This window comes from Lissotriton helveticus, chromosome 5_1 (assembly GCF_964261635.1).
Source record: "Lissotriton helveticus chromosome 5_1, aLisHel1.1, whole genome shotgun sequence".
In the NCBI taxonomy this organism is placed as follows: domain Eukaryota; kingdom Metazoa; phylum Chordata; class Amphibia; order Caudata; family Salamandridae; genus Lissotriton; species Lissotriton helveticus.
This window is the reverse complement of record NC_136065.1, coordinates 1,232,940,943-1,232,964,067: the sequence shown is the minus strand read 5'-3', so window position 1 is coordinate 1,232,964,067 and position 23,125 is coordinate 1,232,940,943.

Below are 23,125 nucleotides of genomic sequence, written 5' to 3'. Positions count from 1 at the left end.
GACCCCTAAGGCTCAACTGTGACTTTCTGGCCTTTCTGAGAAAATTTAGATGTGCCTAGCCCTTCTCAGCTTGTTCCACTTTGCTGCCTCCATCAGGGTCAGGTCTTCTGTATTGCTCAAGTTTACTAGTATTTCACTCAGAGCGTCCTACAATCTTTATTCCTAATTTGAATAAGCTCGATTTTTGCATCTAACTTAATGAAGCATTCTACATTTATTTGACATGCTTTATTGACCTGATGTCTAGATCTTCATTAAACAAAACCAAAAATGTATAGTACTTAAATAATTGATTAAGTTCACCAAGCAGCAGATCTCCCAGGAAGTGCGCACAGGATGTGTCACCCTGGCAGAGCCATCGACCTGCTTTTCACCAACCTTGTCTCGTTCCCTTCTCAATGGTCACTTCCTTAGTGTGAGCCGTTGCCTCTTTCCCCTCCTCCTCTCTTATATTTCAGTCCCTTCTCTTTTCTTGTACAAAAGCTCGCAATTGCCAGAGCCCAACGTAGACTGCCCAGGGTAGCCCCTGCCCTGGGCAGAAATATATTTGCCGCCCTCTCTTCTGCTCCTGTATAAAGTGAAGCAGTAGGGGGGCTTTTAATATTCACAGGTCAAATATTGTGATACTATTAAAATTGTATTTTATATGCACCTCTTCCACAGCAGCACACCTCCGAGTGACCCTGGCAGACACTGCACACTAAAGCACACAAGGAAAAAGAAGGGAGGGCGCTGGTCAAGGTCAGACAGGCCAGGGGTCTAGGGGGCATCCTAGATGCAGAATTGTGGGCCTGCATCCAAGCACAATATGGTGTAAGCTGGGAAGAGGAATCCCAGACCAGCAGCTGCTCCAGAACATGTCTGGGCAACAGAACTATGTGCAGAGACTCACAGGTGCATCTGTGACAGATTTGAAACAAGGGCTGCACGGGCAATGCAACTGTAGAACACAATCTAATTCTAACTGGGCTAAGCAAAGTTAGACATGCACTGGGGAAGGCATACATGTATCATGAGGCATACAAGTAAAAATGGTGACTTTGGGAACCAAACTGTCTTCAGGTGCTGAGCGGAATTGAACATGTATAACTAATCATGTGCAGTGCTAGAATAATGGATGCTTCGTGATTAAGGCTCCCTGTTTTCCATTTTTACTTATTTTTACAGATAAATACAGACAGAAAATCATTTATTTTCCTGTCTGTATTTATTTTTAAATGTGGATAAAAACGGGAATTGGGTTATTTTTGAGTGAATCTAAATGATATCAGTCATGACTGTCAGGCCAATTTTTGTGCGGATTGATAGGCAAGCGGATTACAATAATAAAGGAAATTAAATAAAGAGCCTTACGCAGCAGTAGATTTGCACAACCTTGATACTAAAATTTGCATGATTTCTTATAAGTGCATATTTTATCACCGGAGTGTGTACATATCACTGAAACCTGTTAGGCGGTTAGGCACAAGTGTACTTTAAAAACTGGTTAAATAAATGCAGAAATATACACATTTCAGCTTCATTTTTTCACAAAACCTAAAATAATTATGGATAAATACTGGTAAAATTAGCAAAAAATAAATATAGATAAATACAGACGGAAATGACAAAAATATAAATAACATAAAACTGGGAGCCCTATTCATGATGCATGCACTCAGCCAGATATATACAACATGCATCGATAGATGGACATGAAAGTATGGAATGTGTAATGTGTATTCAGAACTAGAAGTGCATTTTGCTGGTAACCATATAGGTTTGGCGCTAGATATGCCATCCACCGATAAACACCCACAGCGTGTACAATCTGATTCCATAAGGTTTTAAGGGCAGTAAACTCCACCACGCCGCAGTTGACAATGTTTTTGCTGAAACCCTGCGTTCTAAGCAGACCACGGAGTGGGAAAAACTGTGCGAACTCCGCCAGGGAGCGGAGTTTACAGCTGACTTCTAATGTCAGCCTTTTGACAAGCTTTGGAGTAATAATTTCTATCACAATAAAAATTACCCACACTGTAGAACCAAGCATTGCTTCTGAAGATAACTACATGAAATTAAGCTGTGACCTAATGTGCGCATGATCCCATTCTCTGCTTCAGTATGTTATAGATTTAATTCTTATTTGGTACTTTAACACTGATGTGTAAAGTCCAATCACATCTCAAAGTTGCTTTTCAAAGGCAGCTTGTGAGAATATATTTTCTTAATATGATAAATAAATACACGTTGACCTGCATGCATTATCCTCATTTTAAATTCCCCTGAGGCGTGTAAGGTAAATCTGGATATTTTTCAGATAAATCTTGTGATACCTAATCCAAAGGTATTTATGCACCTTGACATGCTGTAGTAAACTGAAATGACTAGATATTATAGTTAATTAAAACTGGAAAACATTTATTTTACTTTTCTGAGATGTGCAAAGTCAATGTTTACTGCATCAGACTTTCATTACTCTATTATCTACATGTGGATGTACTTTGGCTACCACATAGAAATGTTTTTCAAGCCTGCTGATGAACTCCTGGTTGTTTATTTAAATCTTTCTATTTAGTACCCTACCCATGTTGAACCCTTTTTTTGTTATTTGGGGTCGTTCGTGCTCAGGCCTCTATAACGTTTTTTCACATAACGTATGTCTGTCAAGTTTGTATCCTTTTTTTACATCATCATGGGAATCTCAAAGGTACCCAGAATTTGTGGATTTGTATGGAGGCGACCATTAAAATAACCAAAATATATCAACATTTTGGGGGTTTGGGGAAAAATAGGAAACAGGTGCCTAAGAAATATTTCGTTTTTTCCCTAAAAATTGCATCAAAGAAAGGTTGCTTGTTTTAAATTACCATTTTGCATTTTACAGACTATCTTGAACATACAGAGATAAATAAATAAAAAAACATTTTCCACAGTTCTGACATTTTTCAAAAAGGTACCCCATTTTTCATATTTTTTGACCCTTCAACCTACTTCCAGTTTGTGATAGAAACCAGTGTAAAAACCCATGGGTGATCAGGAAAAGTTATGTGTCTGAAAAGTAAAATTCCCAACTTTAGCAGAGGCTCATTTGTGTAGACCCCTCAAGGTTGTTTCCCCAAACAAACTAACTGTTGAAATAAAAAATATATTTATATTTATATATATATATGTTTTTTATAACTCTGTTTAACAAGTTTATTTAACGCACATCAATATTGCATACATATATATAATATTTATATATATACATATATATACATATATATATATATATATATATATATATATATATATATATATATATATATATATATATATATATATATATATATATATATATATATATATATTTCACACAAGGGTAGCCCCAAGGAGAGACGCCACAGGCAGGTAAATATCGTTCGTTTTTATTCCTTTTCTGCAGCTTGCAAACAGAGAAACAGCATAACTGGCAGCGCCTCATGTCAATAGCCAAACGTGTTTCAGAAAACAGAATTCCTTTCTTCAGTGGCTGAAATGCTGTGAACGCCAGAGCAGGACATCGAACGCACCTGTGTTTAAAAGTATCAGCCCCAGTGGGCGTGGCCGCAAGGCCTTCTGGTTTTCGTAGTACGTCGAAGTGTTCACCAAGTGGGTTGCCCTGTGTGCACCAAAATTAAAAGCAATGTTGAAACCCCAGTGGGTTGGTGACAGTTACTGCTGTAAAATCTGTCCCGCTTTGTAGCTGCAGAAATACGAACATGCTGACGGCACCGGGATAGCGCCATCATACTGCCTCCCCAAGTGCCAACTCCTCTGTGGTAATTAGCACAGGCCCGCCAAGAACAGCAGTGAGCGTCTCTCCGCGGCTGGCAAGGCCGCTAAACATTTCACACAAGGGTAGCCCCAAGGAGAGACGCCACAGGCAGGTAAATATCGTTCGTTTTTATTCCTTTTCTGCAGCTTGCAAACAGAGAAACAGCATAACTGGCAGCGCCTCATGTCAATAGCCAAACGCGTTTCAGAAAACAGAATTCCTTTATTCAGTGGCTGAAATGCTGTGAACGCCTGAGCAGGACATCGAACGCACCTGTGTTTAAAAGTATCAACCCCAGTGGGCGTGGCCGCAAGGCCTTCTGGTTTTCGTAGTACGTCGAAGTGTTCACCAAGTGGGTTGCCCTGTGTGCACCAAAATTAAAAGCAATGTTGAAACCCCAGTGGGTTGGTGACAGTTACTGCTGTAAAATCTGTCCCGCTTTGTAGCTGCAGAAATACAAACATGCTGACGGCACCGGGATAGCGCCATCATACTGCCTCCCCAAGTGCCAACTCCTCCGTGGTAATTAGCACAGGCCCGCCAAGAACAGCAGTGAGCGTCTCTCCGCGGCTGGCAAGGCCGCTAAACATTTCACACAACATTGCTTTTAATTTTGGTGCACACAGGGCAACCCACTTGGTGAACACTTCGACGTACTACGAAAACCAGAAGGCCTTGCGGCCACGCCCACTGGGGCTGATACTTTTAAACACAGGTGCGTTCGATGTCCTGCTCTGGCGTTCACAGCATTTCAGCCACTGAAGAAAGGAATTCTGTTTTCCGAAACGCGTTTGGCTATTGACATGAGGCGCTGCCAGTTATGCTGTTTCTCTGTTTGCAAGCTGCAGAAAAGGAATAAAAACGAACGATATTTACCTGCCTGTGGCGTCTCTCCTTGGAGCTACCTTTGTGTGAAATGTTTAGCGGCCTTGCCAGCCGCGGAGAGACACTCACTGCTGTTCTTGGCGGGCCTGTGCTAATTACCACGGAGGAGTTGGCACTTGGGGAGGCAGTATGATGGCGCTATCCCGGTGCCGTCAGCATGTTCGTATTTCTGCAGCTACAAAGCGGGACAGATTTTTCAGCAGTAACTGTCACCAACCCACTGGGGTTTCAACATTGCTTTTAATTTTGGTGCACACAGGGCAACCCACTTGGTGAACACTTTGACGTACTACGAAAACCAGAAGGCCTTGCGGCCACGCCCACTGGGGCTGATACTTTTAAACACAGGTGCGTTCGATGTCCTGCTCTGGTGTTCACAGCATTTCAGCCACTGAAGAAAGGAATTCTGTTTTCTGAAACGCGTTTGGCTATTGACATGAGGCGCTGCCAGTTATGCTGTTTCTCTGTTTGCAAGCTGCAGAAAGGAATAAAAACGAACGATATTTACCTGCCTGTGGCGTCTCTCCTTGGGGCTACCCTTGTGTGAAATAAATAAATAAATATATATATATATATATATATATATATATATATATATATATATATATATATATATAAAATTCCCAACTTTAGCAGAGGCTCATTTGTGTAGACCCCTCAAGGTTGTTTCCCCAAACAAACTAACTGTTGAAATAAAAAAATATATTTATATTTATATATATATATATATGTTTTTTATAACTTTGTTTAACAAGTTTATTTAACGCACATCAATATTGCATACATATATATAAATATATATAAATATATATATATATATATATATATATATATATATATATATATATACACACACATCACGGACAAGTAGCTCACACATTTCAAATAGTCCTCTTGCAAATCTCACCAGCTGGATGGCGCCTGCAGTGAGCTGGGGATGCAATCCGAGTACGTGGGACAGAGGCGATGACATCGCTGACCCCCTCTCAGACTATCTACAGAGGCCTCCCACCCCCTCCCCCATTCTCTTCCAAAGGCCGTTCAGCCCCTTGCCATAACAGACTGGCGTGCCCACGACATGGGTACAGAGAGACTTTGATCAGTGGGGAGGGGCCAACACACTGTGTTTCACATCGCTACAGAACTCCGTCCTGCCTGTATTTTGTATTGTTACTCAAAGTGAACCATGTTAGCCCTTCCCTTGCCTAATGCAATTCATGCCCTCTCACCTCACAATACTCCGGTATGCCTGTCCCAGCAGCTTGATCTTAAGATGGCGGACCTTCCTGCAATCAAAGCGCGATCAACACTAACACCCAGAGGAGCACACGTTTCCCTGCCAGGACGGGGCTGGGGCCAGTCAGGGCCAGTCTTAATCACCGCCATGGGGGACCCCTGCGGCTCCGGGGCCCTCCCATTCTGAGCTGTTGGCACACTACAACCACACCATTTGCGCTTACTCCATGACATAGATCCAGAGATCAGAGAAGCAGGTATATTCCTGGATGCCACAAACGTTTTTGATTCCCTGGAATGGAATTACATGTTTGCAATTCTGGGTAGGATGGGACTCCCCCAGCCCTTCCTGGCATGGATAGGGCTGCTATACACCAAAACTGAAGCTATTATACCGATACTCCCCTCCGGTCCCCATTATGCAGTCAACACAACAAGGATGCCCTTTATCCCCGCTGCTATTCGCCCTCGCCATAGAACCTCTCGTGGCCAAAATACGACAACACTATAGAGAGTATGCCATACCATATCCCAAACAGCACAGACTAATATCGCTGTACGCAGATGATGTCACTCTTTATTTATGGGATCCCCAGACTAGCATTAGCCCGATTCTGCGGGAGTTCATCAGATTCGGTGCATTCTCCGGGATAGGAATTAACTTGAGCAAAATGGAAACGTTTCCACTCATGTCTAACGCGGTTCAGTTTACCCCTGATTTCCCTTTGAAATGGTGCGAAACCGAAAAAAAATATTTAGGCGTGACAATAACCTGAACTAAGGAAGAAACGCTCTGTGTGAACTATGGCACTGCCATTGACACCATTACTAACTGGGTGACCTTTTGGATCACAATGCCATTTTCTCTGGCTGCAAGGGTAGCCCTAATGAAAATGATTATACTACCTAAATTGCTATATTTATTTATTAATATACCCTATAACCCAGGGCGTCCTTTTTTTGACACCCCCCGGTCACTTCTCATCAGGCTAACATGGGGGGCTGGCGCACCATGAAATAAAAAAATATTTTAAAGGAGTTATTGTATTTGTAATTTCTTATCACAATGGCTGATTTACAAAACAAATTTACCATTACTCCCACTAACCATTCTGGTTGTGGAGCTATATAGGGTTTTCACGTTCCCCAAGAACCCAAATTACCCAGAGCCAACTACTGAACCACAACCTACAATTGGATGTCATTGTGTACCGGGTATAGTGCAGTTCATATGGTAAAATGAAAAGAGTGAAAACTGGGCTTTAAAGAAACCTATGTATTTCTGAAATAGGCACCAGATACAGAGTTTATGAGCAGTGTTTATTCACACATCTCTGAATTTGTGCTACTACCATGTAATTCAGAGGGCATTTATCAAAATGTCTTCTTTCTTACACATTACTTTACATGTCAAAGGCACATATGCAAAGAAATACATTTGGTAATAACAATTGATCTACTACTCTGTATTTTGAAATGTCTCCTGGTAAATCTGGCATCCTACTTGTGCGGTTAGGCCTAGAGTTCAAAAAAGAAAAGGGCCCTAAACACAACATGGACACAGCACATTTCTTACACTAAAAACTATCCCTTTTTCCAATATCTGCAGCTGTGTATTTTGTGCCCTAGCTCAGCAGGCACCAATGGAAATCTAGCAAGCCTGTACATTTTTGAAAACTCCCACTAGGTTTTATACCCAGAAACCTTTGCAAACCTCAATCGTTGACTAAAAAATCCAAATGTTCCTGATATTTCGGTGAAGAAATCTTCAGGAATCTGTGGGGAGGCACAAATTTCCTTCCACCCTGTATTTTCTGAAGTGTCCAGATAAAGATGGCACCTGTAGATAGAGATAGTGCCCGCAACAGGACAGGCCTAAAAAACACAGCTTGGACACATTAAATTTTCCAACTGAAAATAAAACCTTTTTTTGCAATCAGCTAGCTGAGGATTTTTGGCACTAGCTCAGCTGGCAACTAAGTAAACCTAGCAAACCTGTATTTTTTTTTTTATTAGACACCTGGGGCCGAGCATATTACAAGTTTCCTCACCACCAGAGGACTCATGTCAGTTCTCATGCCATGAAACTGCTGGTGGTGAGGAAACAAAGGGGGCCCTGCAGGGCCCCCACTTGCCTTGTGCATGGGTACATGTAGTGCCCTTCATGTGTGCATGCACCCCTATTTCTGCATGGCATAGACTGCACAGCCCATAGCATGCAGGAACTTCTAGTGGTGGTCCCACGCCTGTGCAGTTCTAATGCTCACATATGAGCCCCTGACTGCACTGACGTGGTACCAGCCCAGTTGCCTTTTCTTTTGTAAGTATGTTTACTGGTATTGTGGGTTAGTAAAAGTTGAATAAAATACTTTTTGCCATAAGAAAGCCCAAATTAAATGAAATGTCAGTGCAGGCTTTTGAGAGTGTTCCATTTGTTGTTGCTGCTGGTGTAGCAGTATGATTTTAGATGTGAGTATAACTTATATACCTGTTTATAAGAGTGTGAAGTAGTGTGATATACATAAACAGCAAGAGCAAAAATGTATTATTTATTCTATTTTCTGTCCAACTATGTTCCTACTTTCAATGTTCTCCAAATATTTCTGTTTTCTTTGCAGCACCCATCCTCCATTTAGTCTGCACTATTTAATACTAATCTTTACTTTCTGTGTCAGGCTCTTTGGTATAAAGATTGAATTTAGCCATTCATTTAAACAACGTTTCATATGTCAGGCCATGTTTTTTAGCATTCATTCATCTTCGTGTCTGCCACATCATCTCTTTCTAATTCTTCCCAGGAGGTGTTTTGTATTGGCTTTAAATGAAGAACAGAAATACATTTCTGGTCTGTTTCCACATTGCTCAATAGCTGTCATTCCAGTTGGATTATGTGTTGGAGGCAACTATTTAGTTTACTCAGTTCCAAAACACTCACTTATTTGTTCCTTTCCCATTGGCATCATTTCAGTAGTTTGTTCTGGCGGGATAAAATCAATAAAAAGAGAATTGTCATGGTATGGAAATAATAATCTTGTTACAATAAAAGTGAAAACACACCAGTATGTTATTACATTTAATTCATATTGTTTTACACATACGTAAAGTAAACAGAGAAGAGTTGCAATCAGCATGCAAGGTTCATAAAAACAATCATTATGTTGAGTGACAGAAAAAGGAAGACTGAAAGCCACTGCTGACAATCTTTACAGAGTGTGTTGTTACTTCTGCTCTAGCACAAAAGAATCCACTCCTTTTTTATCAATGATATCCTCAGTTAATAATGGATCAACAGTGAGAGACTCTATCCATTTCTGACTTGTAGCATATCACTTTCATTTTCAAAGTTGTTTCATTGAGAATAGTAAAAGGGAGCCCACAAGTTCATACATTTCATTTTGATTCTTCTTACTACTGTAGGTAATTGATTCATGAGACAAAAATGTAATTGGAATCTCTCCATTGTTAATTAACCCCTTCGGCCCTTATGACGAGCTGAGCTCGTCATGAGGCACAGTGGAGCTGTGCTCATGACGAGCTGAGCTCGTCATAACTGCCGCGGAGCGCCCACGCGGGGCTAATTCCCCTCCTGTGCAGGCATTCCATGGGAGTGGGCGGAGTCATGACGAGCTCAGCTCGTCATGAGCACAGCTCCACTGTGCAGCATGACGAACTGGGCTCGTCACGAACACCGCGGTACCGTGCGTGGCCCTCCCTCCCCCCTGCACCGCGGGGAAATTAGCCCCGCACGGAACATGGTAATCATACTGTAAAGCTCCCCTCAAGCGCACTCCCTGTGGAGTGTTTTCTATAAGGGGGAGTGTTTTTAGGAAGGAGCAATGAACCCCAAGGGAGTCTGTCAACAATATCTTCATGCATTTTTGCTACTTGCAACTCCTATATGCTGCTGTGCAATGCTATGATGTTTAATATTGCTTCCTAGTGTTTCTCTATGGATCAGCCAGCATTACTACAGTGAAATTAGCTGTTTGCTATTAGTCACAATATAGGCATAATATTATTAGATTTCTACAGTCCCTTATTTAAATACTACGCAATTGAGGTGACATATTAATATTTAAAAATAAGCCTTTAACATGTTGAAGGGTTTATTTTGACATGTTGATTAGGGATTTTTACACAGTTACAGTTGAGCTACAATTGTACGTCTGAGGTTATGTTTGGACTGCCATTGGTCTTGATTGCACAATTGGTTGTGCAATCAACTCGTGGAGTTTCACTTCCAGAACTGGGTCCATGGTGTACCAATTTGCCACTGACTTAAAAACAAATTAAATATGACCTTTGAGTATACTAATCAGCCATGCTATAATATGGAGCAGAGTGACTTTACAGCTGTTTAGCAGGGGTCGTGCACACAGCCCGAAAGACAGAAAAGGCAAACATCTGGTGGTAAACCAACAAAATATGGTCCTTTCTACAAGAAGTATGCTTTTCTTTGCTGTCAGAATTTCCTCAGCTCCATATTCTTGCCTCATGTTTATTTCCTTGTGATTATACTTACCTTTTTCATAAATTATGTTAAAAAATTTAAAGTAGTCTCCATGTGATTCATTTTTTCAAAGTTAAACAGTTCCAAAGATTGTTTATATGTCTGCACAATAGCATTCTGCAATATTTGAAAAGCTGCCATATTATATATTGGTTCCCAATACTAATTTTAATTAAGCTGGGTACAAGCCCAGTGCAGACATAATACATCATTTGGTAAGGGTAGTAACCTGGAGGAACAGCTTGTTGTGAGACCCGTGGGGATAAGAGAGGTCTCAGTGTGGTATTGGGCAATCAAGGAGGAAGTGGATGGGGTCTTCAAGCTTGCAGATGAGTTATGGGGAGAGCAGATGGAAATACAGTGTGATGTCGTATTGCAGGACTCATTTAAAACCCTTTATAGAGTAGTTAAACCTGCTTGGTTGAAGCGGAAACATCTGCTCACTGCTCATAGAGCGTATTTATCCCCTCTTCGGTTATCAACATTTTTGAAAGGGAAAGTTTGTAATAAATGTGGGTTGGTTGAATCATCAGACATACATATGTTTAAGGATTGCCCCTCCATTTGGCTCTTTTGGGAAAATGTGCGGAAGACCCTTAGGAGCATTTTGAAAGTATCAATACATATAGATCTGCCCCATATAATCTTCGGCCTTAATGGTAACATCGTAGGATCTGCTAGATCTTTGTTATTCTATGCAATTTTAATGGCCAGGAGACAAATCTGCAAGTATTGGATAGATCCATCTCTACCAAATCACTCAGAATGGCTAATCTCACTATACGAAGTATCCAAGATGGACATGGCTAGATCATGCAGTAAAAAAAAAACCTCATATTGAGACCTGTTGATTCAATGGAAGTAGAGTAGCCGTTTTTTGGGTTTTTTTCCGGGTGCTATGATTATGCCTTTTTGCATACTCCGCGGACATTCATATGCTCACAGGCTATCGATATGGTCCATTAGGTTTGTTATAGAGCTAGTTGGAGTAAACCCAACCTCACCCCTGGCACCCTCCCGACCTATAAAACATACCTTTGCCCGAGTCTATATAAGAATGCTAAAGACTCCGAGTTCAATCAGTAAGGTTACGAATAGGCGGTTGGATTAATCAAGAGGGTTGAAGGCGAATGAGGAGGGAAAAAAACACTATGGCCCTAATTACTAGTGTCCTAGTGCTTATGAGGTAATTATTACACCAAGTTTTATAAGATAGTACTAGAAAAAAGGGCCTGATGTAGATCTCGGCGAATGAGCGACTCCATCACAATGGTAATGGATATCCCTTTTGCTAAAATATAAATTCTATAGAATATACTAGGATTTATATTTAGGTGGAATGGATATCTGTCACCATTGTAATGGAGTAATCCATCCACTGAGATCTAAATCAAGCACTAAATCCCCATCCAAATAGGAATTTTTATGTTGATTTTAGTAATTTGTACACCAATATCATATAGTGTGGTATTTACAGGGACTTTTTTCCCCATCAAATTTTGGAAGGTGAGACATGCCTAAACATAATGAGTGAATCCTTAAAGAATGCCAATGTTATGATACTCTGTAATTACTGGGTGTGGAAAACGGTGCCCTTGATATACAACTAACCACTTTAAAAACAACTGTTTGTACTGGGGTATCTTAATCTGGGTTACCGATAAACAAGCCCAATATTTTCGATTCCAATGTATGTAATTACTGTTCATTTGATTTAATTAATTTTTACTCATCTACATTTGTAGAAAAAAAGCATTGTTTTCCAAAATGTTAACTACTGCCAAATGGAAAACCTAAACCAAAAGTTCCTCTGGTCATTATAATTTGGTAATAATGTCACTTATAATAACTTGAATTTAATCACAAACTATGAGATCCATTAGGATGACGGGCGGACTTTGTCCACCCGTCATACTAGCGGGGATTGGGACCGCCCGCCATAAGGGCGGGGGTCCCGTGGGGGGCATTAGGATGTGCCCGCCGCAGTGGCGGGCACATCCTGCATTTCTAGAATAGCTAGAAATGCATTTCAGCATTTGCATAAACAAAGCGGCAGGCACCGCGCGGTGCCTGCCGCATTGCTTATGCAAATGTGGGGGGTACCACAGGTACCCCCCATGTGCAGCCCCCACCCCTCCTTCACTCTGGGGGCCCGCAGGGGGCCCCCAGAGTAAAGACCGCATGCCTTTCCGTGGCGGCATTGCCACCACGGAAAGGCATGACTGACAGCCCATCATAATATGGCTGGCGGTGTCTATTACACACCGCCACCATATTAAACATTTCCGCCCCGGCTGCAAGGCGACCGGGGCGGTAAAGCGGCGGACGGTCTTTCCGTCCGCCGCGGTCCCTCCCGCCATACTAATATGGCGGGGGGGAATTCAGGAATGGATGTCGTGCGGATTTCCTCCGCCAGGCCGGCAGTGGCTACCGCCAGCCTGGCGGAGGCAATCCGCCCGACATCGTAATGGGCCCCTATGTGTTGCATTTTTCTCCTTGTATATTCTTTAAATTGCCAGAATATCATTTTTAAAATACATTTATTAAATACAATTTTTGTAAATAATATAAATCCATGCACTAATATAGGATGGTAAACCCATCTCTCAAGTTTCCTTGTGATTGTAATAGAAAATATCACGTACCGTTAGAACAATGTAGAGATACTCAAAGGTGCATGTGCAGAGCGGTAAGTAGTGGGTGCCAAAGCAGACATGCTGCATTTCCCTCGTCAGTGACAGATTTGGACCAACGGCTGCATGGGCAATGCAACTGTAGAACACACATCTAATTCGAACTAGGCTAAGCAAAGGTAGACATTCCCTGGGGAAGGCATGTACATGCTTCATGAGGCATCTCAGTGAAAATAGTGACTGCTGGACTTGGCCCTTTTTGCAGAGTCATCTCTAAACCTTTTGCCTTTCTCCCAGCCTTTTCTCTGACATGGTGTTGGTGGTTTTAGGCCTCTGGGCACTTTAGCACTGCTGTCCAGTGTAAAGTGCGTGCGCTCTCTTTGTTACGTATGGTAAGATTGGTCTACATTTGTTTGGTCTATTTAATTTACCTGTCAGTCTCTTGTAAAGTGGTATCTCATATACCCATGGTTGGTAACTTAAATGCTACTGGAGGGCTTGCAGCGCTGATTGCACCACCCATCAAAGTAGCTTTGCAAACCTATCTCAGGCCTCTGCCACTGCAGGGCCTGTGTGCGCAGTGTTACTGCCGCTGTGATGTGGCACCTAAAGTCTGTGCCATGTCTGTGACCCCCCTTTTACTGCATGCCAGTCACCTCTAAGGTAGGCCCTAGCTAGCCCTATGGGCAGGGTGCATTGTAGGTAAAAGATAGGACATGTACCTTAAATGTGTGACATGTCCTGGTAGTGACAAACAGTCATTTTGGTTTCTCACTACTGTGGGGCTGCCCTCCCATAGGAATGCATTGGGGATTCCCTGATACGTGTTTCAGTGGTAATTCCTGATATAAGAGGAGCAGCGTGGTCAAGTTTAGGATATTTGGAATGGTAATAATAAATGCTGTGCAATGGTGTGCGCAGATTTATTATAACTATTTTAGAAATGCCTGCCTGATGTGAATTGCATGTCTGGTTTTTGAGTGACAGGGGCTGGGAGGTGTGTGTGGCTCCAGGAGTGGAAGACAATAATACAAAATACAATTCTACAAAATGTAGATTATTAAAAATGTATTAAATCAAATGAACAGTAATTACATACATTTCAATAGAAGACATTGGGCTTGCTTATCAGTGGCTAAGTTAGCCCAGTACAGTTGTTTTTAAAGCGGTCAGTTGTATATCACAGGCACAGTTTTCCCACACCCAGTAATTACAGTGTATCATAAAATCAGCATTCTCAAAGGATTCACCCAGTATATGTTGACAAGTCTCGCCTTCCAAAATTTGATGGGGAAAAAGTCCCTGTAAATACCACACTATTTGAATTTTGGTGTACAAACCACTAAAATCAACATAAGATTTCCTATTTAGATGGGGATTTAGGGCCTGATTTAGTTCTCAGTGGATGGGTTACTCCGTCACAATATATTCTACCGAAATATAAATCCCATTATATTCTATCAGATTTATATTTTGATAAATGGGATATCCATCACGGTTGTGTCAGAGTAGCCCATCTGCCGACATCTACATCAGGCCCTTGTTTTCTAGGAATATCTAATAATCCTGAAAAGTCTGAACCTCAGAATATGGGATTTTGCTGTGTGTAATATTTACCTCACAAGCACTGGGACACAAGAAATGAGGACCATAGTGTTACAATTTGTGTTGGGAACCAATATATAATACAGAAGCATTTTTTTTAATACTGTAGAATGCTATTGTGCAGAAATATTAAAAAAATCTGTGTAACTGTTTTAGGGAGAAAGGATTACATGACGACTACTTAAAATGTTCTAAAATAATTTACAAAAAAGGTAAGAATAATCACATTTAAACAAAAATAAGGCAAGCATATGGAGATGATGACAATTCTGCCAGTACAGAAAAGCATACTTCTTGTAAAAAAGGACCATATTTTGTGTGGTGTGCCACCAGATTTTTGCCTTTTCTGTCTTTCAGAGCTGTAGAACGCAGTGCTCATGATGCCTGCTAACCAGCTGTAAAGTCACTCTTTCCCGCATTATAGCTGGGTTGAATTAGTATACTCGTAAAGGTCATGAGTAATTTGTTTTTAAGTCAATGGCATATGATACACCATGGACCCAGTTCTGGAAGTGAGATTCCACAAGTTGACTATACCACCTATTGTGCAATTGAGTCCAATGCTAGAGCAAACATAGACTCAGACCTACCGTTGTAACAGTGTAGAAAAAACCCTATTCAACAAGTCAAAGTAAACCCTTTGACAGGCTAAAGGCTGAATTTTAAATATAATTAAGTCACATCTATGTCGCCCACTGGGTAGGTTGCAGAGTATTAAAATTAGAGCCAGTAAAAATTTAATGTTATCGTGCTTATACTGCGACTAGTACCCAAAAGCTAATTTCACTGTACGAAGGCTGGCTGACCCACAGAGAAACACTAGGAAGCAATATTAAATATCACAGCATAGCACAGCAGTAAATAGGAGATGCAACCAGCAAAATACATGTGGTTCATTTCTACCTTTCAAAAACACTCCTACTTATTGAAAACAATCCAAAGGGATTCCACTAGCTTTACATTATAATGAATTAAACATGGGGAGCATCCAGTGACATTTTTGTCTCATGAATCCATTAACTAAAGCAGTAAGAACAATCACAATGAAATGTAGGAACTTGTTGGCTCCCTTTCACTATTCTCAATGACACAACTTTGAAAAGGAAAGTTATAGGCTACAATAAGAAATAAATGTAGTCTCTCCTTACTCGTTCAGTATTAGCTGAGGATCTGATTGATAAAATGGAGTGGATTCTTTTGTGCTAGAGCAGAAGCAACAACACACTCTGTAAAGATTTTTAGCTGTGGCTTTCAGTCTTCCTTTTTCTGTCACTCAACATAACGATTGTTATTATGAACCGTGCATGCTGATTGCAACTCTTCTCTGTGTCCTTTTTGTATGCCTAAAACTACCTGAATTAAATGTAATAACATAAATGTGTGTTTCCCATTTATATTAACAAGATCATAATTCCCAAACCATGACAATTCTCTTTTTATTGACTTTATCTCTCCAGAACAAACTACTGAAAATATGCCAACAGGGCAAGAAGAAATTAGTGAGTATTTTGGAACTGAGTAAACTCAATAGCTGCCACCAAAACATAAGCCGACTGGAATGACAGCTATTTGGCCAAGTGGAAACAGACCGGAAATGTGTTTCTGTTCTTCATTTAAAGCCAATCCCGAAACACCTCCTGGGTAGAAATAGAAATAGATAATGTGACAGACACGAAGAGGAATTAATGCAAAAGAAATGGCCTGACATATGAAATGTTGTTTGAATGAATGGCTAAATTCAATGTTTATAGTAAAGACCTTGACACAGAAAGAGAAGATTATTATTAAATAGAGAAGACTAAATGGAGCACTGGTGCTGCATAGAGAACTGAAATATTTGGAGAATATTGAAAGTGGGAACATATTTGGACAGAGAATATAATCCCGTGATTGATTTGTGCTCTAGCTGTTTCTCATGATACTTCACACTCTTATGGGCAGGTAGATAAGGTGTACTAATATCTTAAAGCATACTTCTACACAAGCAGCAGCAACAACAAATGAAACACTCTCAAAAGCAAGCACTGGCATATTATTTCATTTTGGTTTTCTCATGGCAAAATAGTTTTTGATCCAAAATTTACTAACACACAACACCAGTAAATATACTTACAAAAGAGAATGCAACAATGCCGGTCCCACAGCAGTGCAGCACAGAGGCTATTATGTGAGCCTTAGAAATGCACAGCCGTGGGACAGCCAATGCACGTTCCTGCATGGTATGGACTATGCAGTCTATGCCATGCAGGAACAGGGGTGCATGCACACATGGAGGGCACTGCGTGCAACCCCTAGCACAAGGCATTTATTTCCTCACCTACAGCAATTTCATGGCATGAGAACTGAGATGAGCCCTCTGGGGGTGAGACAACTTGTAATATGCTTGGCCCCAGATGCATAGTTTCAAAAAATGTACATGTTTACTAGGTATCCTTAGGTGCCAGCTGATCAAGGGCCATAAATCCTCAACTAGCTCCATTGCAAAAAAAGGGTTAGTTTTCAGTTGGAAAATGTGATATGTCCATGTTGTGTTTTTTAGGCCTTTCCTGCTGCTGGCACTGTCTCTATCTACAGATAGAATCTTTATCTGGACACTTCGGGGAATACTGGGTGGTAGGAAAATTGTGTCTTCCCACAGATTCCAGAAGATTTAGTCACAGAAATGTTAGGAAAATATGTGTTTTTTAGTCACAGTTTGAGGATTGCAAAGGTTTCTGAGTGTAAAACCTAGTGGGAGCCACACAAGTCACCCCACTTAGATTCCTCTGTGTGTGCAGTGTTCAAAACTGTAGGTAAATGTATTTTTTAGGACTCAGCTCTGCATGTTCATGATTGTCAGGAAAATAGAAAACTGTGATTTTAACACAAGCAATCATTCTTTGGTGCAATTTATAGGGGGAAAAAAACGGAAGTTTTTCTGCTAAGCACTTGTTTACTATTTTTCCCAAACCCCCCAAAATGTTGCTATATTATGGTTATTTTCATAGCCACCTCCATTGGAATCCACAAATTGTGGCTACCTTTGGATTCCTAGGATGATGTAAAAAAAGGACACAAATTTGGCTGGGATAAGTTATGTAGAAAAATGAAATAGAGGCCTAAGCACGAACTACCTAAAATAACCAAAAAAGCTTTCAACATGGGAGGGCCTAAAGAGAAAGAGTGGATGAAACAATCAGAGTACATCAGCAGGCTTGAAAAGCATTTCAATTAGGATTTCTATGTGGTAGCCATATCACATACACATGTAGATAATGGAGTAATGAAAGTCTGATGCAATAAATATTTACTTTGCACATCTCAGATGAGCAAAATAAATGTTTTTCAGTTTCAACTAAATATCTTATCCAGTCATTTCAGCCAAGTCCAGCACGTCAAGGCGCATAATTAACTTTGGATTAGGTATCAAAAGATTTATATGATAAAACAAAACATCCAGATTTACCCTACACGCCTCAGGGGAATTTAAATGAGGACTATGCAGCAGATCATCAACAAATTTTCCTTTAAGGTCTATTTATTTACCATATTGAGAGAATATATATTTTTACAAGCTGTCTTTGAAAAACAACTTTGAAATATGATGAGACATTACACACCTGTGTTAAAGATCCAGAAAATCATTAAAGCTGTAAACATGATGAAGTGGAGAATGGGATCATGCACACCATAGGTCACACCTTAAATTCATGTGGTTATCTTCATAAGCAATGCTTGGTTCTACAGTGTGGGTAATTATTATTGTAAATATAAGTAATATCCCAAAGCTTGTCAAAAGGCTGACATTGGAAGTAAGCTGTAAACTCTGCTCCAACGGCAGAGTTTTCACAGTTTTGCCCACTCCGTGCTTCTCTTGGAGAGCAGAGTTCAGCAAAAACATTGTCAACCACGGCATGGTGGAGTTTACCGCCCACCTTATGCAATTAGATTGTACACACTGTGGGTGCTTAGTGGTGCATGGCACATCTAGTGCCAAACCTATATGGTTAACAGCGTAAATGCACTTCTAGCTGTGAATGCGCATTACATATGCCATATATACATGTTCATCTATCAATGCATGTTGTACATATCTGACTTTTTTAGTTCATGAATTGCGACCATGCATCATTCTAGCACTGCATACGATTAGTTATAAATGTTCATTTTCGCTCAGCACCTGAAGACAGTTCAGTTTATAAAGCCACTGTTAGAAATGTGATTTCTGGTTGCACCTAAGGCAGGCAGACACCACCACTCTAGTCAGGGCAAGGGAGTTACAGCGGGAAAATAACCCCTGCTCACCCCCTTGGTAGCTTGGCATGAGCAGTCAGGCTTATCCCCGAGGCAATGTGTAAAGTGCTTGCACTTTACACAGAAGGCATGGAAGCTGTTGCCAAATGGATGAAAAAACGCTGCCTATAATGAAACACAAACAAAACGGAAATACTCTTCATGGGCCCAAACCCAGATGCCTGGAACGACACCTGGTGGCCCGCCACCCTCAGAAGCCCGCCCACCCCCAAGGACCACGCACAAAATCTGGGAATCATCCTGGACTCAGAGATCAAAATGGACCGCCAGATCATCTCGTCCTCCTGCTTCCACACCCTCAGCCTCCTATGTAAGACCTTCAAATGGATCCCCCTCGAACACAGAAAAACCGTCAATCACGCCATGGTCACCAGCAGGCTAGACTATGGCAACGCACTCTATGCCGGAATAAACAAAAACCTCACCCACAAGCTACAGAACATCCAAATCGCCGCTGCAAGACTGGTCCTCAACCTGCCAAGACACTGCCACATCTCCCAGCACCTGCACACACTCCACTGACTCCCCATCGAATCTAGAGTCACCTTCAAGATGCTAATCCACGCTTACAAGGCCCTCCACGACACCAGACCAGCATACCTGAACAGCCGACTCAAGTTCCATGCATCCCAAAGGACCCTACGATCAGCCCAGCTCTCCTACGCCGTGGTCCCCCGCACCATAAAGACCAGATTGGGAGGCCGCTCCTTCTCCTTCCGCGCGGCCACTGGCTGATACGACCTTCCGCTCCACCTCAGACAGATAACATCGCTCCCCATCTTCACAAGAAACCTTAAAACCTCGCTCTTTGACAGACCCCCTTATTGATGGACTGGAACCTGCAAACCCCCCACACCCCCAGCGCCTTGAGACCCTTACGGGTGAGTAGTCACACTTAACAAACACCTGATTTGATTTGACTTGCGTAACACACACACAGCAGCAACACCCTAGGCACACCACAAATGGAACTCCACACAAGGTTATATATAAAAAATAGCCTTTGTATTGTAATAAACACATTAGGATAGTAATCACACAATATACACTGTGCCAACTGGCACTAAGTAATATTTACAAGGGATTATATACACATGACAGGGCCGATTGGGCCACTGTCAGAACCATCACAAGCACAAATAGTAAATGTAGAACACAACCAGTAATTGCTGACAAAGCACTGTACTCAACATTTAAATCCTGCAACATAAATCATAATATGCAATTAGTTTCAAATCAGGCATAAAATACAGTTTGCGCCAACTTCATAAGCCGAAACACATTAGACAATAACCTCACAAGCATAAATCACATTATGCAATGACCTCATAAGCAGAAATCACATTCGGCAATAACCTCATACACTTAAACCTCAGATTAAGGAATAACCTCCAAAACATAAACATCAGTATGCAATAACCTCATAATCATAGATCACATTAGGCAATAACCTCATAAAATAAACCTCAGATTAGGGAATAACCTCCTAAACATAAACATCAGAGGCATTAATCAGGGCGCATAAATCACATTTCTTAGGCACCACATAAATCACATTAGAGCCTGGCACCCTATCAACCTAACACTGTCCCCCTGGCCAACTGGCCTTCTCAGAAGGCTCAAATGCCCTATGTCCATAATGTCAGGGCAGGCTACCAATGCAGCACCATCAAAAGTGTGCCATTGTGCTGGCCTAAATGTTGCAGCTGCTGCAAATTACGGTGCAGCTGTGAAGAAAGCTGTAGGCACTGGCACTCACTGTGCCCTCTGGATCACCCACTGGGACTCTCTAAAACAAATGTGGCCAGCGTTGCAGCTGCCCTCTTTGGTGCGGTGCAGCTGGGAAAAAGAGATCAGCCCTGACACCAATGTGCCGCCGGAGCCCCTCTCTGGGACTCTCTAACAACAAAAAGTACTCCTCTTGGCTCAGCTGCCCGCTCTGGTGCGGCGCAGCTGGGAAAATAAAGGTAAAGATACGTGCTCTCCATGCCGCTGGAATCAAGCTATCCTGACTGATGAGGGCTGAAAGCCCGAAACCGGTCCTAGTCTCTGTACTGGGGTGAATGTATGACATTGTTCTGCATTCTGTCCATCAACTGTTGTTTTTTGCAATTGTCACCCTGAGTGGGACGGGTATGCTCAGACGTGAGTCCCATGCTCTCCATGCCACTGGAATCAAGCTATCCTGACTGATGAGGGCTGACAGCCCGAAACCGGTCCTAGGATGCTTGTTTCCAGTCCAGGGAGGACCTGGCTTGGCAGTTCGGGCTGGACTGTTCCCATGGGGCACAGGGTCAAGAATGATTTGCATATGGCTGGGTTCAAAGGGAATGGCATGGTGAGCAAAAAATTGATGGATTTAGGCTCAGATCTCTGTACTGGGGTGAATGTATGACATTGTTCTACATTCAGTCCATCAACCATTGTTTTTGACTTAAGGGATGCTGGCATGAGACAGTAAATTGCAGAGCTTTCAGTTCGGATTTATCACACCAGTGGCTGATCTCTGTTGTAGGTAGATATCAAAGGCTGCCTGCTCTTTTGTAAATATATTTGACGATGTTGTGTGATAGCAACGCTTGGATAGAAAACATATGTGCTGTAAGAAAGTCAAAGTGAAATGCTTTACAAGAGCTGGTTTTTGAAAATGATCCAGTTGTGGCTGCTGCTGCACCTGTATGCTTTAACACCTTAACTGCGCCGAACATTCCGCTCTAGTGCGGAATGTTCTATTGCGCGGGCAGGGCCTCGATGGCCAAAGGACATGCACAGCACTCCACAGGTAGTGCACGCGAAGCCCGTTGGCCGTCGCCAGCAGCCATGAGGCTAAGACTTGAGTGAACCTTATCAACCTGGTGTGAGGTAGCATGATACAAAGCAAGAATCACTCATCAATTATATTTTCTGTCCAATTATATGTTTCTCCTACTTTCAATATTATCCAATTAGGTCAGTTCTCTGTGCTGCACCAGTGCTCCATATATTTGTCTCAATGTAATACCTACCTTTACTTTTAGGGGCTCTTTACTATAAACATTGAATTTAGCCTATATAAGCATTGTTTCATGTGAAAGGGCATTTCTTTGACATTCATTCATCTTCCGGTCTGTCACATCATTTTTCTAATTCTTACCTGTAGGTATTTGGCATAGGCTCTAAATGACGAAGAGCAACAAGGCATTTCTGCTCTGTTTTCACATGCCCCGATACCTGTCATCCCACTTAGTTAATGTTTTAGAGGCATAGTTTACTCAGTTCCACAATACTCACCAGTTTGTTCCTGTCCTAATGACACATTTGAAGTGGTGTGTTATGGAGAGAAGAAGTAAAAAATAGAAAATTTAAAATAGATTTGAAAAAATTATGTTAGCATAGAAGGGAAACGCATTTAATTCAGATAGTGTTTACACATACACAGAGAAGACAGAGAAGAGTTGCAATCAGCATACGAGGTTCATAAACAGAATCATTATATTTGGGTGGCAGAAAAGGGAAGACAGAGAGTAACAGTTGAAAATCTTTGCAATTAAGGTATTGCTTCTGTTCTGGCATAAAAGGCTTTCCTCCATTTAGTGAATCATAAACTTAATTATCACTAGACAAAGAGCTCTAGCCATTTCCTATTTGTACTCAATGACTTTTTTTGAAAGTTGTGTCAGTGAGGAAGGTGAAGGAAGTGCATATGTTCCTACTTTACAGTTTGGCTCTTTTATTTCATGTAGGTAATAGATCCATGAGGCTAAATGTCATTGGATTCTCTCCTCGTTAATTTAATGGTCACCTTTACTGCTCTCCCTTTGGAACTGTTTCCATAAGTGGTTGTTTTTTCAGAATGGAGAATTAGCCACAAGGTTGTCTGACAGCAAGTACTTCATGTGTATTGCTGCTTGCAGCTCCTGGTTTCTTCTGTACTATCCTGTGATTTTCAACAATAAACTGCATTTTTTTAGTTACGTATGTCTTCAGTAAGTGTGGTTTTTAGGAACTTGTTGATTATTTATACTTTTTGCTTACTGTTCATTAACTGTATAACGTAGCATCCTCATACCGTCAATAACAATTGCTTGTAAAAATACAATGGTATTTTATCTGGCTTAATGGTTATGCAATCACAACATTATTACATTTGTAGACAGAAAGCATCCAATGTCATTTAAGATAAACCATGGTTTGGTTGAATCGAAA